Source organism: Cricetulus griseus, chromosome 3 (genome assembly GCF_003668045.3).
Source record: "Cricetulus griseus strain 17A/GY chromosome 3, alternate assembly CriGri-PICRH-1.0, whole genome shotgun sequence".
Lineage (NCBI taxonomy): Eukaryota > Metazoa > Chordata > Mammalia > Rodentia > Cricetidae > Cricetulus > Cricetulus griseus.
The window spans coordinates 208,483,823-208,501,181 of record NC_048596.1 but is presented as its reverse complement, the minus strand read 5'-3'; the positions used below and the strand labels follow the sequence as shown (position 1 = coordinate 208,501,181).

Sequence of the window (17,359 nt, the reverse complement as noted above, 5' to 3'; positions counted from 1 at the left end):
AAAAATATATGCTAGATGTGGTAGTGTATACCTATAACCCTAGCACCTATAGTCCTAGCACTTAGAAGGCTGAGGCAGGGGAATCACCAGTTCAAGTTCAGAAGGAGAGAGGAAGAATGGGAGGGAGGAAGAAAGGAAATAAGGATGAGGAGAAGGAAACACAGGTGATGTAAGAAAGATGTTTAAATGGTGTGGTTAAGTGGTGTGGTGGGTTGAGTAAGAATGGCCCCCATAGGGTTCATATATTTAAATGCTTAGTCACCAGAGAGTGGCAATATTTGAGAAGGATTAGGAGGTGTGGTCTTGTTGAAGGAAACTGTGTCACTGGGCACGTGGTCTTGGAGGTTTCAAAGGCCTAGCATAACTCTCTCTCTCTCTCTCTCTCTCTCTCTCTCTCTCTCTCTCTCTTTCTTTCTCTGCGTGTGTGTGTGTGTGTGTGTGTGTGTGTGTGTGTGTGTGTGTGTGTAGAATGTAATTGGAGTTACCCTACATGGGCAATAACAACACTCCCAGAAGACATAAGCTGCCAAATAAACAGCCCAATGCCAGGCTTGGGTTACCTCCCATTGAGTTATTAGTCAGAGGTGTCCCAGAGATCCCCCAAAGCAATACAGGCTATTGCCATTCCTCTTTGTTGCTCACCAGACTTGATGGTAAGAAAACATTGTTGAAGACACTACACACATTGGCCACGGAATATAAAGAAATCAAGTTAGTACTGACCAGGAAGCTTCTTTACTGCTGGTTAACTGCCATGGTACTGGTTGGCAGTACATAGACTGCTGGGAAGAAAGTTATCAACAGTGTGAACTGGGTGAGTGAGCTACAGTAATGAATAACATGGCAAGATGTACCTGTGGGTGCAACAGTGGCACAAACATTATGAGATAACCAACCATTTCTTGATTAGAATTAAGGCCAGCTCCACGGAGGGAAGGCATGAATGATGCTGCAATTCTGGGGAGCTCATAGGCCCTAGGGATGAATCTACTACTATTACTTTGCTAAACAGACATATTAGCAAACTATCCTCTAAATTTGCATCTCTCTATCAGTAGATTAGTGCAGCTGTCAGACCTCATCTGAAAAGTTTATGCAGTGGATGATAGCTAACACATGAACTCACAACTGCTCAAAGTGCAGAGAATAAGCACCAGTAGAATTCAACCAGGCATCTCTATTACACTCCCCAGGACTCAAGAGACCATCAAAGAAGAGGAGGAAGAAATGGTATAACAGTCAGAGGTCAGGGAAAACAAGAGTTTTCTGGATATAACAAAACTGCTATACTCATGAGTTCACAGCAGCTATGGCTGTCTGCACAAGAAAAAGCCTGTTAACATTCCAATATGAAGGGAGAAGCTTCCGTAACTGGGGAGCTTTTGACAGATGATATCCTCTGGGAGAGGGAGAGGCAGACCGGTAAAACTGTGGCTCCTGGCAGGTTGACCATGCTCCAGTAGATGGTCCCACACACATGAGTATATTGGAGTCCAAGTCAGACTCAATGGGGCATTGAGAAAAGAAAGGACACAAAGTGTACACAAAGTTGGGAAGCAGGAGAATAGGGAGTGGATCCATGAGGAGTTGTGGAAGGGAGAATATGATCGAAACACGTGCATGCATGTATGAAATTCTCAAATTAAAAGAGGACTATATTTTATTTTAGACAAAAAGGGGGATATGTGCTGATATCTTGCTTGTACAAATAAGATCAGAGGATGGAGCTTGCCACTAGCCAACCATAGAGGTCTGGAGGTCTGTACAGCCAGACAGGAAGTAAGAGGGCTGGGCATAGACAGGAAGTGAGAGGGCCGGGTAGAGACAGGATGTAAGCAGGAAGAAACAGGAACTCACTCTCTTATCTGCTGAGAAGCCAAGGAGGTAAAGTGTGGCTATGGCTTGCTCCTTCTTCTCTCTGATCTCTCAGCATTTTCCTCTATATCTGACTCTGGGTTTTATTAAATAATAAATAGACCAATTAAAAACTCCTTTTACAGAGGACAGAAGGGTGTGGCTCATTTAGGATGAAATGTTTTCCTGTTACCATCAAGACTGCACACAAGCAACCTTGTTGTACGCCACTGTTTTTGCAAGTGCTAATCCTAAAATCTGCAAGAAGCACCGTCAGAAGCCCTGTACCTCATGAGGCAGCAGGAACACTTCCTATGCCTCAGCCTTTCCTTCCAAGCCCCTGAGATTCAAGGCCAGTTCTTGGTGGCTCAGATTTTTAAGCTGCTACTAAAGAAAGGAGTGAGCCCTTTCTTCCTCCTTTCTCCTTCTTGTTGGCTGGATATCAGGTATCATGCTTAGCTTTAACTGTCAACTTGACACAGACTAGAAGGAAAACTCAATTGATGGGTTGCCTAGATTAGATTGGCAGAGGGCATGTCTGCGAGGGACTGTCTCAGCTGTTAATCTGTACAGGCAAGCTCAGCTAATAATTGATATAGGATTCCAGTGGGGGTATGGGGATACATCTTTTGAACAGGTGGGCCTGGGCTGTATAAGAGAGTTGTTGACCCTGCCAGCAAGGCAGCATTCCCTTATGGTTTCAGTTTCAAGTTCCAGCTTGAGTTCCTGCCCTGACTTTCCTCAGTGTTGTGTCCTGTAAACGGAAATAAATCCATTCTTCCTCTGAAGTAGCCATCTTAAACCACGGGGAAAAAAAAAAAAAAGTAACAAAACAAAACAGAAAAGATCCAGCTCAAGAGGTAGCCAGGCCAAATATAGTTTCTCTGAAGACTATCAGTCTGTCACTGAACCTAAAGTCACTAAAGAGAAGTTGGAAAGTACAAGTTCAACACTGTCATCCTCCATGGAAGGCCCTGCCCTGCCCTCTGGGAAAGCCCGGTAGCCCCTGATTCAGGCCCTCCCAGGAAAGGCTGACAATGAGCCCTCCCCGGACACAATAGCAGCTGTTGCCCACTCTGGGTAACTAAATGCCACTCTGCTTTGTAATAGCTGAGTGCCTGCCCACTTTCAACGGCACAAAGATGCCAGAAAAAATTGTGTTGGTGTTAAGCCAGGTAGAATTAACACTTTTTTGCCTTTATCCTGGGTTACTTTAATAACTGTCTTTGTAAGTCTTATTCTATGCTCTTTACAATTGCTAGCAAATAACTCGGTTGGCTCTGTGCACAGGAGGATTAAATACCAGAAGACTTCAGAAGCCTGCGTGGGAATAGTCAACATAGGCCAGATGGACCCTAAAACGCCTTTCGGACACGGAGCCCTGCTCAGTGAAAACACTGGCATACAAAGCCTTGCCTGACTCCCAGGAGCCCATACCCAGGCTTGCACCTCTCCTCACTCTTTGCCTCTTTTCTTTCCCAGAGGCCACCTCACAGATGCTCCCATTTCTGTGAGAAAGGGAATGTTCCCTACAGTGCCTTGTCTGCAGAAGACCCTGAAGGGCTGCAGCTCCACAAGGACCCCATATTCTTGGTTACTCCTGGCTAGAAGGCACACCTGGCACCCTGAACACTCGACTCTCTTCCGCTATCTACACTAACAGCAAGATTGGTTGGCCTGAAATGTCCCTAACCTGGATCCCCACTTTGCAAGTCAACAGGTCACCAGCCTCCTGCGTCATCAATCATTTTCTCCTCAAGACAGAAGAAGCTTGTCTCCTGCCCTGAGGAGATCTATCAAGACTCACATACCATCTTCTCTATCTTATTCACTTCTGAATAAATCTCTTGCCTCAACCACGTGTCCTGCATTGGCTGGGCCTCTTGGGGGTAGCTCAGGGGACTAGGTCTGAAGGTAAACAGTTTTTGCCATCTCACTGTCTGCTCTCCTCTTTTTCCCAAGCTGAGATAAGATTTTTTTTTTATTTCATTTTCTCATGCACTGGAGTTTAAAGGGCTCTTTTATTGCTTGGTTCTCTGCCAAAACCATGCCTTTCATAGTCTCATTTTGTAGCCCAAAGAGCTTATTCAAGATATTTTCCTAAGGAGGGAGAAAAATCCCTCCTTGAGAATTTAGTGTCACCTCTGAACAGTTTTTCCTTTTTTAAGGTAAAATTAAGGACAGAGTCCATTCAGGGACCTCGCTCCAAGAGGTAATAAACTCTGCAAATAGTGGCTTACCCTCACTGTCCTTTCTTGATTCCACTCGGGGATTCATATCTTGAGTTCCATTGCTCCAATTGCTCCCACACCCCCCCACCAATTTCCCCTCCAAACTTCATGTGTTCATTTTTTAAACCCAGCGAGTCCACTGGGTGCAGGGCCAGCCACTGGAGTATAGGTAGCCTGTCTGTCCTGCATCCAAAGGAAACTGTGATAAGCCTAACTCTCCCTCCTCCAACAGCAATCAACTACAGAACACTCCTCCTCTAGGGGTATAACTCCATGAGCCCTCCCCCACTGTGCTGAAATGTTGGCTGTCTTGATTATTACAGAAAACTAGGACACATCCGTAGGGACTTGGACTCCACCCTCTGGTGGTTCTTGGAAGATATGGGCCTCTCAAAGTCCCTCTCCTGTCTTAGTTTCTATTGCTGGGACAAAATACCGTGACCAAAAGGAAAAACACAATGGGGAGGAAGGGGTTTATTTGGCTTATACTTCCACACCACTGTTCATCACTAAAGGAAGTCAGGACAGGAACTCAAACACGGCAGAATCCTGGAGGCAGGAGCTGGTGCAGAGCTCATGAAGGAGTGCTGCTTGCTGGCTTGCTCCTCATGGCTTGCTTGGCCTGCTTTCTTGTAGAACCCAAGACCACCAGTCCACAATGGGCTGGTCTCTTTCTCATCAATCACTAAAAAAATGTCCAACAGGCCTGCCTACAGGCCAATCTTAAGGAGTCATTTCTTAATTGAGGCTCCCTCCTCTGATGACTCTAGCTTGTGTCAAGATGACATAAAACTAGCCAGCACATTTTCCATTCTGATCCAAACCCCTCTTCCAGCTATTTTCTCCTGGGCCCCACATAGCCTTTACTTCAGGAAGACAAACTGCATAGCTCCCGTTCTCCCAGCCCCACGTCTTTCTCATACGATGTCTCTTATTTCTTCCCTTCCCTTCCCTCCCCTAATTCCTTGATACCATACCCATCTCCATTCTAGGAGCCATCACACATGGAACTGAGTGTTGCCTAGTTATATAACAGACACAGGATCAAGCTGGTGGACATGAAGTGAACAGTCATGCAGGAAAAACAAAGATACACAAATCATTTCCAAAATATTTGGGCACAACTGAAACAAATAGGTTCCAGCTTTCTCTAAGATAGGAGCACAAGCAGCCAGAGCAGCTGGTCTACAAAGCTGTAACTCTGACTCTCCTTTGTTGGTCCAGGAACAAGTTACTTCATATCTCCAAGCCCTGGTGTCTTCAGCTGTGGAGTTGGGGGTAATAACACCTCCCCCTTCTGGGATTGGCTTCCTCACACCCAGTTGGCACAGTAGCTGGGATGACTTCTATAGCAACAGAATGTTAAAATGACCATTTCATCGTGTGGTGTAGTAAGCACTATACTACACAGGAGACCCTAAAGCAGTTGCATAATTTCAAAGCACACAGGATTTTGAATCCCTGAGCTCCCAGCATAGAAATGAGCTGGGAGTGGAGGACTAAAGGGAGAATTTTGTAAGGTGCAGGGTACTTTAGACTCCTGCACCTTCCAGAAACCCCAAAAGCCTCACAGTCGATGGGGAGTCAATCCATGCAAGGTGAAAAATGAAACTCAAGTCAGTACCATCTTTGCAGGCACTGGATCAAAACTTCCAGAGTCTGACCTCATGGTTTATTCTTCTCACACATTTAAGCACAGTACAACTTTGTGAAAAGGTTTCCACGTGACAATTATTACAGCAAAGCTTTGGGCAGAGCTACATAGAAACTCCCTAGCAAAGTAGCAAAGCAGCTGTGACATGCAATGAAGTCTATCAGCTGGCAAACAGCCCAGGGCTAGGGCCTAGAACAAGGATCTGTGATAACATAAGGATGGATTCTATTGGCAGGGCATGCAGAGTGCATGGGCCCTCTTTCACAAGGATGGATTCTATTTGCTGAGAGACAAAGCTCAGGATATTGGGGGATTCAGGTGGAGGCTGTCTCCTAATGGAATAGCACAGGGTCACCAGGTTGCTTGACCACTCTCACTCTGGCATTCCAGGTGACCAGACATCATTCATTTCCTTCCACTGAAGAAAACTGAACAATCCTGCTTTCTCCAATACTTACTCTAAATTGTTCTTCAAACATGTACTGTAGAGTCAGGGATTATTTTAGAAGAGGGAATAGAAAGATTCTAAGAGCCAGGTCATGAAGTTTGCTGTGAGGCTGTGTCTCCCAGGAATGTCAGAAGCTACACCCATAAAGTTTCATCAATATGACTGCCTAAACATGAGCTGAATAAGGATGATGCCAATAGAAAAGAGAAAGCCCATGAAGCCTCAACCCAACACAAAGAACTGTAGACAATTAAGGAATGATGAGACTATGACAAGTAGTCTTCCCCAGGGAAGAGCGCACCAATTGGTTACACAGTACCAAATGATCAATCCTGAAAACATACATACAACTAACATTATACAGACTGAGCAGGGTGCTTTTACGTATTTAAGAATATATATGTATATATAATATACATAAATGGGATGAATGAAAAAAAAAAGAGGCCATGAATTTGAAAGAGAGAAAGGAGGGTTATATAGGGGGGAGGGAGGAAATAGAAGAGGGAAATGATGTAATTATATTGTTATCGAAAATAAAGGAAATAATCTTTACAAGGAGAATGTTTTAGAACTATTTGTTACTACGGTCCAAACTTCATCCCAAGCATAGTCATGTGTTTAGGTATGTGTTGGTTACTTTCCTTGTTGCTGGGACCAAATACTTGACATAAAGCAACTTAATGGAGAAAGGTTTTGGCTGGTCTCATAGTTTGAGGGACACAGTCCCAACGATTCATTCCCCCCTCCTAGAGCTTCCACAGCCTTCTAAAACAGTGCCAATGACTAGGACCCAAGCATTCAAAAGGACTCATGAGGGGCATTTCATATTCAGCCCGCCACAAGGGCCTCCTCTTGATGTGTCCTTTAAGCTGAGGCCTGACTGGCGCCTGGGAAAGTCTGAGCACCTACGTCATTGAGCTGGGGCACCATTGAAGTATTTGTTTGGCATCTCACAAAATGCACTGCTGAAGCTCCAACCCAGCACAGGAAGGAGAACAGGCTGGTTTCCATGTCCTTTGGGTCAGAGTGACCTCAAAGCATTAATGTCCCCATGCTTTTAGGGTACACAGCCTCCTCACACTGGGACTCCAGAGAAGTCCAAATGCAGAAATCCAGACCCCAACACAGCTCTACAGGCTGTGGGAGGTGCTGTCCACAGATGATGGAAGTGGACCTGAGTTTGGCTCTCAACACCCATAGAACTCAGCTCCAGGACAGCTGACTCCCTCTACTGACTTCCATGAGAATCTACAGGCATGTGGCAGACAAACACACATACATACATTTAAATAAAAATAAACCTAAAAAGATATTCATACAAAATACTAATTTAAGAGGTTTTTTTTTCCTATCCTAGCTAAAGAACTATTAGCAATTGATGGCTTCTTAGATGAGGAGAGTCTTTTCTCTTCAGGTAAGTGTACATGCATGTGTGTAAGGGCTCAATGGATCATTAACAACAACAACAAGAAAAACATGAAGCTAAAAGGATGGTAGAGGGCCTGAGAAGAGTTGGAGAGGAAACTGGGTAGTGTATATATATATATATAATATATATATATATATATATATGTATATGTATATGTATATGTATATGTATATGTATATGTACATGTACATGTACATGTACATGTAATCAAAATACATTATACATATGTATGAAATTGTCAAACAATAAGTGTGTGTGTGTGTGTGTGTGTGTGTGTGTGTGTGTGTGTGTGTGTGTTTAAAAAGATTCGGAGACTGGCAAAAAGGGCACTTGCTACCCTTCCAGAGGATAGTTCCAGGTCAGTTCCCAGAACCCATATCAAGGTGGCTTACAACCTACTGCAAATCCAGTGCTCTCCTTCAGTCTCCTCAGAAACATGCACACACACACACACACACACACACACACACACACACACACACACATCTTTCTTTAAAAAGATTCTTTGAAAAATTCATTTGAACTCTTACTTTTTGTTTCACTCTTGAGTTTTAATCTTTTGCTTTCTGCATCACGCATGAGGTACAGGGTGTCTTTACAAAATTTTACGCACCAAGACTCTGGCTGAAGCAGTGTGCAAAATGACAAAAAAGATTAGAAAATATTACGTAATTGTCCCATAATGAATGTACTAATGAAATAAGTGGTGGTATATTCTTGAAGTGAATCATCATACAGCCAGTAAAAAAAAAAAAAAATGTTTACAAAGATTTTTAATGACTTGGGAAAACATAATGATGAAAAGACTAGCAAAAAAGCACAATATAAAATTACACAGAGTGTGATCTAAAGCATAAAAAATGTGTGAAGAACTTGGACTAAAACATACTATATTCAAATTTGTCTGAATTATGAGGATTTCATGATGGTTCCTTACAGTCATCTATATGAGTGTATTTGTTACAGTCTTCTCCATGATTAAATACCCAACAGAAATCACTTAAAGGTGAAGTCCATGGTTGCTTGCCCCGGCACTTGGACAGAGCCAGCAAGTGGCATGAGGAGAGTCTCATCTCATGGCAAAAAGGAAGAAGAGAGCGGGGGAGAGACAGAGGACAAGGTATAACTTAAACACACACTGCTTCTTCCAGTTGGACCCTACCTCCTAAAGTTTCCATCACCTCCTAAAATAGTGCCACCAGCTGGGAAGCAAGTGTTCAACACATGAGCCTGTGGGAACAGTTCATATTCAAAACATGCAACGGGCAAACATTGCTTCTATTTCTAGGGAAGAAAGGCACACTCATGTCCTGGAGTATTGTGGGCAGTGGGACATCTCCAGAACTGGACTGACTACACTCTACACCAGGGCTTCCTTCCTAAATGTTTTCCACTCACAACCCTCTTCCTCCTAAGAAACATTTACACAACCCTAGCTGGGTGTGTCTACATAATAGGTATGCAAATCAAGCACTTACTAATATAAACAATACAGAATTTTATTTTAAAATAATTCTCTTGTATACATTTAATTTTACCAGTTATTAAATCAACCCAAAAGCATACTAAAAAGATGGATGTGCTTTACATTTTTTTAAATATAAAGAATTAAATCTTAGAAGCTGGAGAGATGGCTCAGCAGTTAAGAGCATTGGCTGCTCTTCCAAAAGTTTTGAGTTCAATTCCCAGCAACCACAGGGTGCCTCACAACCATCTACAGTGAGATCTGATGCCCTCTTCTGGCAAGCAGATGTATATGCAGATACAACACCCATACATAAAATAAATAAACAAAATTTAAAAAAAAAAGAAAAGAAAAAGAATTAAATCTCCGGCATGGTCATTACATGCACCATACAAAGTGTGCGGTGTCTTGTGCTCAGAGTTGAGGCTGTGGTAAAGTCTGCCACCAGAAAACACCTCGGGTTCTAGATATGTCTGATTTTGAATTCATTTCCTATTGTGTGTTCAGAAACCTTTTATTCTTCACAACACCACATTCAATATGGGGTCACTCCTGCAGTTTAAGAACTCTCTCACCCATCCCTGTTTTGACCCTAAGTCTACAGAGTTGCCTGTGTGGTCTGTTCTGAACGTTAGTCCTTGAGCCTGCAATTATCCACCATGTTTTCTCTCTTCCACAGACCAAACTGTTCTAGTTTCATTTGTTAGTGGGACAAGTATTACAACAAATGTGATATGGGTAGGGGTGCTATTTGGCTCACAGTTCCAGGTGACAGTCCATAATTATGGTAAAATCACATCCACAGACAACAGCAGAGAGAAATGAATTTGCCTAACCTGCCTGCCCTGCCCTGCCCTGACTGCCCTGCCTGCCTAGCCTTTCTGCCTATCCTACCTAGCTTGCCTAGCCTGCCTGGCTACCTATCCTACCTAGCCAGTCTGCCTACCCTTCCTGGATGTCTAACCTGCCTGCCTACTTGCCATCTGGCTTCCTTCCGGCTCACTTTCTCTGCTTTCTCTACTCTTATACAGTCCAGAGCCCAAAGCCCCGGAATTATGCTGCCCACTTTCAGCCTCAGTCTTCCCATCCATGTGAATTAAAGTGATCAAAACAGTCCCCCACAGATGTGCACACAGGCCAAACTAGTCTAGATAATGCCTCATTAAGACTCTCTTCCCAGGTGACTTTAGGAGGTGTCAAGTTGGAAGTTAACAATAAGCACCACACAGAGGAATCTAGGTCACACAGGCCACAGCACTCCTATGCTGTCTCCAACCTGTGGTGTCCAACAACAGGGCCACACCACCCTGGCGGAAACACTTGGGAGTCTTGTTTTCTTGGTATTAAATTTAGGCCAGTGTCACATTCCAAGTTCGCGCCACAGTTTGGATGAAGTTCAAAAGATTCTCTGTCTCGATAGATGGAGTGGAAGAGTGTAACTGTCGAGAGGCACCCTGAAGACCCCAGTGGTTCTTTGAGTCAAGGTCACCATGAGGGAACAAGAGATTGGGAGATGGTGGAGTCACACAGTTTCGCTTAGTTACAGTCAGATGAATCAAAAGCTAGAGGAGAGGAGGCACCAACAGAACACAGCTCTGTCAACACCTTCTTTTCAGGATTTCTGGTCCCTTGAGCTACAAAATGACAAATCAGTTTTGTTTGGAGCCCCAAAATTTGTAATAAATTGTAACAGCAGCAAATGGAAACTAATACCCAAGGGCAGGTGTGTGTCCTCTGTAAGGAGACGACTCAGTGTCTCACTGAGTCACACCCATCTCAGTGTGACTATCAACAGTGAGGCCACTGTCTCTCACTGGTTTCTGCAGCACTGTATGGGGATCAGGAGACAAAAAGAAACAAACTAAGCAGGAGATGGCTTTACATAGCGTCACCACCATACAGGTGATGCTGTGAGCACTTGGGGAAGTCAGGCAAGTTGCTCAAGGCTATGCAGCTGGCTACCAGGAGACAGAACAAACGCTCCGTTCTTGTCCTTCAGCTAGGTGGATACTTTACCACGCTTGTGGTTCTCCTCTAGAGAGTCAGTTAGGTATGTGGCCTGCACCACACCCCGGTGCAAGCAAGTGACAGTGGTGCCCACGAATCTGCCTCTTGCCAGACTCTGTCATTTTACTCAGCCTAGAAACCTGTTTCTGACAGCTGTCAAGCTGTAGAATGCTCCCAGTCGCTCCCACCTCCTTGGGGAAATAGGAAGCCATAATCACCCTGTTGTGCACCTTACTCTGTATTTTGAAATTTTTCACACACAGAGAAAACTAAGCCAACAACAGTCCATCTGCCTCGCACTACAGATCAGCACCACTGGCTCTCCGCTGTCTTCACATACACTCTTCTGTGGAGAACATTATTATAAATGTACTTCAGATACCATGTGCTTGTTCAAACAGCCTAAAGATGATGCATCCCTTCTTCCAGGGATAAATTTCACAGCTCATTTTTTTTTAGTTGCCTGGTATTTATTCAAATTATTCTCATTTCCTCCAAATGTCTCACTGGGTACCAGTTTGCATGTCTTCGAGACCAGGAGCTGCACTCCATCCACTATGAATGGGCAGCTCCAGAGGGTTCCAGGATGAGGTGCCACTGGAAGTTCCCTAGGTCTGTCATAGGAACTAAACACTGGTTTTCCCCTGAAACCCAGGCCTGCCAACACTACGGCCTCTCCTGCCCCAGGAGAAAGCCCCTCTTGTGTGAGTGGGGTTAGTACCATGAAGTCAGCACCTGCCACAGTGATGTCCCAGCTACAAGATCAGTAGACTGGGGTGAGATTGTCCTGCCTCAAAAGTTGAAATTGGTTAAGCAACAAAAACAGGAAAGAGCTCTGCAGCCTCATGACTGCTGTGTCACATATGTCACCCTTGTGTTCTGGAACATTACGTGGTTCCTCATGGTCTGCAAGATCAAGCCCAAACTGTTTCCTGTAGCATTCCAGACAGTGTGCATCTGTTCTACATTCCACCTACCTACTCAGATGCTTACAGAGAAGTACAGGGAAGAGAGTGAGAACAGCATTCGGGTAGTGTGAGCAGTGTTGAGTCATGGCACTGGAGAGCAGTGTGGGCTTCTTTCTGTTCCTGCCCTGGAGTGTAGAGGAGGCAGGGACATACTGTGAGCAGTGCTGGGACTCTGCTGTGGTGCTCAGACGAGGCATGGGAAGGCTCCAGAGGAGCATCTCCTCAAGATGATAACTGAGCCCTAAGAGGCTGGGGGTTGACAAGCGGAAAAGAAGAACCTGCCCTAAGCATGAGGAGCCAACACCAAGACAAAAGGCTTTACGTATATGCTAGTAATGGTGAGAGACAGACAGATAGACACACAGACACACAGACAGACACACAGACAGACACACTCGGGGGATGGGGGAGGACTAGAGCATGGAGAGCATGTGTTGAGTACAAAAGGGCAGTAGGTCTATGCTTCCCCTAAGCTCTCAGTAGCCTAGCTTCTCTCATAAGTACCACTCACATGCTGATGACGCCAGCCTCCATCTCTAATTTGCATGCCCCATTAGGCTGACTATCAAATTAGCCAACAGTCTCCCTATATCAGCCCAGCTGGCCCCAAACTCCTTATGGTATCCCCATCAGCCTTAACCACACAGTCCTTCTGCCTCAGCCTCCCAGGTGCTGGGATTACTGGCATGAATTACCATGTGAAATACCAAAATGGCTTTCTTGACAGCCCTAAAACCTTACACAGAAAAGGGACAGACTGAGGTTCCTGAATGGCCAACTCAGAACAGGAGTGGGAAGGCAAAGTCCTTGGTAGCGACTGTTAGGGAGCTCCTTATCTTCTACAGGTCAGGGGCAAGCCCAGGAACTGGCTCAAGCAATCACAGCCAAGCAGAACCATTAAAAATAATGTCCACCCCACTAGATTTCTTATGCTTACCACTGGCTGCAAAAGTGGTGACCCTTGTTCATAGGTTGGGACAAGGGACATGTAAGCAGCCCCAGAATGGCTATCAAGTCACTTCAGGACCCACTTCCATATTTCTCTTTGTCCCAGACTCATGATGACAGTTTTATTTCAGTATAAGCAAGACAGAGAAGAAAAGTGGGGGAGGAAAGAAATTATACATCAAAAGGCCGGGAAGGAAATCAGCAGGAGACTGCAGAGCTGACAGGGAAGGGAGGGTGAAACATGAAACTCGATCAGGGAGGATTTAATGATATAGGAGGACTCACTTGAGCTCTGGGGTTTGCTGTGCTGGCATGAGCACCTGGGAGGCATCATAGTGTTGTTGGCTAATGTTAGCCTGAACTCAACTGTGGCTGGCAATTAATAAGGAATATTCTAGAATTCTGAAGGAAAGGAAACTGAAGTCTCGGGAAAGTGGGGATGTTGGAAGAGATGTGTTCTATGCAGCATGTTAAGCTACTCTTCAAACACAGTCCCCTGAAGGCCCAAGCCCAAGCCCGTAACACTGTCATCAATATGGCGCTCACCGGCGCCCTGGGAAAGCTCTTCCCAGCTGTTGGCTGTAAGCCCTGGGAAAAGCTACATGGGATCCCAGAAGAGTAGAGGCCAGTGAAATACAGTTTCCCCAATGGACTGCAAGACTGGGAAGTAACCGTGCTGTCCAGCTTGTAGGGACAGAGCTAACATGAGTTCCCCAGGATTGAAACAGATATAGAAACTATTGAGGCTCTTCCTGAGATATGTAGGCAGAAAAATTCCAGGTCAGGTAGGCAAGTTCACAGTGAATATGTAAAACTTACTGTTCAAACCCCAAAACCCAAACCCCTTGTCTTGCCTCGGGGGTGGAGCAAAGGCGAGCCCCAACCAAAACTGTCTCCTCCCCACTGCCAAAACAGTAGGTCAGAAGTACCGCCAGAACCATGGGGGAATTGGAGATTTTTTAAGCCATTAGAAGTCTGATGGACTTAGAGCATGCCTGTAGGGTCACACAGAATTCTGCAACATGTTGTTGGGACCCTTTAGTAAGGCAAACCAAAACTCACCCAGTACCTGGTATGTAGATCTCATGCTATGAAACTCTTTCAGTTTCCTAATTCTAAGCAGTAAAAATAGCTGCTATCTTAGGGTTTCAATTGCTGTGAAGAGACACCATGACCAAAACAACTCTTATAAAGGAAAACATGTAATTGGGTGGCTTGCAGTTTCAGAGGTTTAGTCCATTATCCTCATGGCAGGTTATGGTGACTTACAGGCAGGAATGGTGCTGGAGAAGGAGTTGAGAGTAGAGAAGGAACTACATCTTGATCCTGCAGGCAACAGGAAGTGATCTGAGACACTGGGAGTGGCTTGAGCATATATGAGAACTCAAAACCCACCCCCTCAGTGACAAATTTCTTCCAAGAAGGCCACACCTTCTCCAACAATGCCACACCCTCTAATAGTGCCACTTCCTTTGAGAGCCATTTTCTTTCAAAACATCACAATTTACCTTCCAATGGTAGGAACAACAGTTACATCCACCTGAGGCTTCCCACAGGGCTACATCTTCTCTTGCCCTCTGTCATACAGTCTTCAGAGGCTTGAACATCTTGACAGACACTTAGAAGTATTTCATCATAGAAGTACTAGCTGGTACTGATGATCAGGATGAAGCACACATTCTACATGCCGTAGTAATACAGTTGCATTTTCGAGTGCGGGAGATAAATTTTGTGAAAGTTTGGGGTCACTCTATATCGTGAGGTTTCTAAGGACTCGGGAGTCAAAAGATACCAGGAATCAGTGAAAGAACTGACATCTTACATTCCAACTACAGAGAAAGAGACAATTTTTGGTACACTGTGGCTGTTAGAGACAATGTTTCCCACACTTTGGTATACACTGCTCTAACCCAGCGAAGCTGCCAGTTCCAGAGGCACCACTTCCAGAAATCCTCAGGCTGTGGTGAGGGCAGTAAAAGAGACATTTCAATGTAGCCTGTATGAAACGCTGTCTGCAGAGAACTCTCGGGGAATTTCATGGAGATCCCCTGAGTCTGCAGTAAAGCTTCAGTTGCTGACAGCTATTCTCCAATAGGAAAGCAGCCTATGGCTTGCCCCTTGGCTCTGAAAACCACTGGATTCTCCCATCAGAGGGCACCAAATGAGTATGGGAGCAGTCCCACCCATGATGAGCTGTATGTTATCTCATCTACAAAACCAAACACAAGAGAACTCCATAGATAGTATGTTGGTTAATTTTTTGTGTCAATTTGTGTGGGCAATAGTGTCTAGACAGCTTGTCAACTCATATCCTAGAGGCAGAATCCGGGGAATCAGAAGAGAGTCACACTTAAACAGGTCAGCTGAGAAAAGAAGACTGCCCTCCCCCGTATGGCTGAGCCTCATGGGATTTCATGAAGGCTTGAAAAGAACAAATGGTGGCCACCAAACAAGAATTCACCAGCAGACTGCTTTTGGATTCGAACTGCAGCTCTTCCTGGAGTCCCAGCCTGCCAACCTTCCCCATCCATCAGAGTTTGGTCTCAGCAAACCCTTCACCATCACAAGAGCCAAACCCTTAAAGCCATGTATGTGTGTCCTATTCTCTGGTGAACCCTGAAGAAACCAGCATTCACTCTGTGCCTGTGGGCTCTGTGCCCCCTGCCTAGCTGCCTCTCCCACAGAACATGTGCCTGACTCCACGGATAATTTCCTTTGACTAATTAAGGGAGGAAAAACAAACCAGCAAGCCTAGATTACACAGCATCCACTGGAAGTAGAGGACCAGTGTGATGGGCTATCCCCCCCCCCCCGTGGGCACCACTTTGTGCACCTTATCTGCAAACAGAAGAAAGGTCTGAAGTGCAAATCCACATTGATTGATAAACAAAAACTAAGAACTTCAACAATACAGGAAGACTGGTGACAAGGGGGGACTGGGTGGGTGGCCACGCACAGAGACTATAATGAACAGGTGCAGACCATAAGGATATATGGTACCCATGTATACACCTACCTGAGGGTGTGCCCAACCTTAACCACAACGATGTAAGCAGCAGCAGCTGTCCTTCCAACCTTTGAGACACTGTTGGGTCAACCACACACAGCTAACAGCAGAGGGCAGTGCTGAGCTCCACGTGAGGCATGATTCCTACACTGATCAGTGGGCCACCTGGTGGCGGGTTAATAGGGCAAAGATCTGTCTTATTCTAAATGGATTTGTATTCTATGGTTTTGCTTCCCCGGCTCCTAGCTGTCTTCCCACACCATTACCATCACCTGAACCATTCATCATAAGGTACAGAAAGTGAAGTCCATTTGCCTTCCACATACCAGGATATCCAGAAGCAGATGGTTCGGTACTGCGATGGAGTGACCTCATGAAGCTGTAGCTAGCAGTACCTGTGGGGAGATGACATTCTGCAGAGTTAATGCTGTCTCTGGGATGTAGCAACACCTTAAGTCAGACACTGTGCTAGCAAATGTGGCTATACTGAACCAACAGCCCAACACAGAGTATTGTTACAGAGCATGACCAGAATAACCAAGTCTAAGAGCTGAGGGGAGATGTGGAAGTAGCCACTCACTCTTGCACCTCGTGTCATTTACTGCCTATTGCCAACCTCTTGAGTCACGCTGAATTTAGACTGGATCTTTGGGTGCCAATCCTTACCGTGCCAGGTGTTTCATGCTCTCTGAACCTATGATTCACTTACCTGTACCCTGTGTAAAGGTCTTCAGCCTCACATGGATGCAGCCACCTTTCAAAAACCTTTTGCTTATAAGCAGGATGGTAGTTTAAAGAGAGTCTCCTTGTACATCTGGCTCAGACACCAGCTTACTTGCTAATGGTATCTAGAACATTGTGTCTCGCCACCAAACATTGTAGAAAGAATATTCCTAATGGCGGAGACTGAGGCAGTAGTTTGGTCAGTAAAGTGCTTGCTGGGCCATCATGAGCACCTGAGTCTGATGCCCAGAACCCATGTATGAAGTTAGGCGTAATCATGTTTGTATTCCCAGTCTGAGGGAGTGAAAGCCAGAGGACCCCTGGGGCTCACTGACCAGGCAGTCTAATCCATTCAAGAAGCTCCAGGGCAATCTCAAAGGAATTGGAGAGTGTTCCTGAGGACAATTCCCCAGGTGGTCCTATGACCACCACACAAATGTGTATATACACACAAAAATAAATTTTAAACATAAATAAAATATTCCAAACAATGAGGAAACTGAAAAGCTACAAATAGTTCCAGGCATATTTGTGAGATGACCCAGGATCCACATGGCAGCTGAACAGGGCCTGGCTCTGCTAGAGCAGAGTGGCCTAAGGATTCTTGGGAGGCATCCAGGAA

The 17,359-nt window shown here is 45.1% G+C and overlaps 2 long non-coding RNA genes across 2 annotated transcripts in view; one reads left to right on the top strand and one right to left on the bottom strand.

Moving 5' to 3' along the window:
* LOC118238464 overlaps positions 1 to 16,093 on the bottom strand; it is a 50,922-nt gene extending 34,829 nt beyond the window's left edge. The window contains exon 1 of the long non-coding RNA XR_004768892.1: positions 16,024 to 16,093. This is a non-coding gene — a long non-coding RNA (uncharacterized LOC118238464). The remainder of the gene's footprint in view (positions 1 to 16,023) is intronic.
* LOC113834634 lies at positions 1,825 to 3,710 on the top strand. Its single transcript, XR_003483338.2, has 2 exons — positions 1,825 to 1,884; positions 3,145 to 3,710. It is a non-coding gene; the product is annotated as an uncharacterized LOC113834634 (long non-coding RNA).
* Positions 16,094 to 17,359: the final 1,266 nt, after the last annotated feature.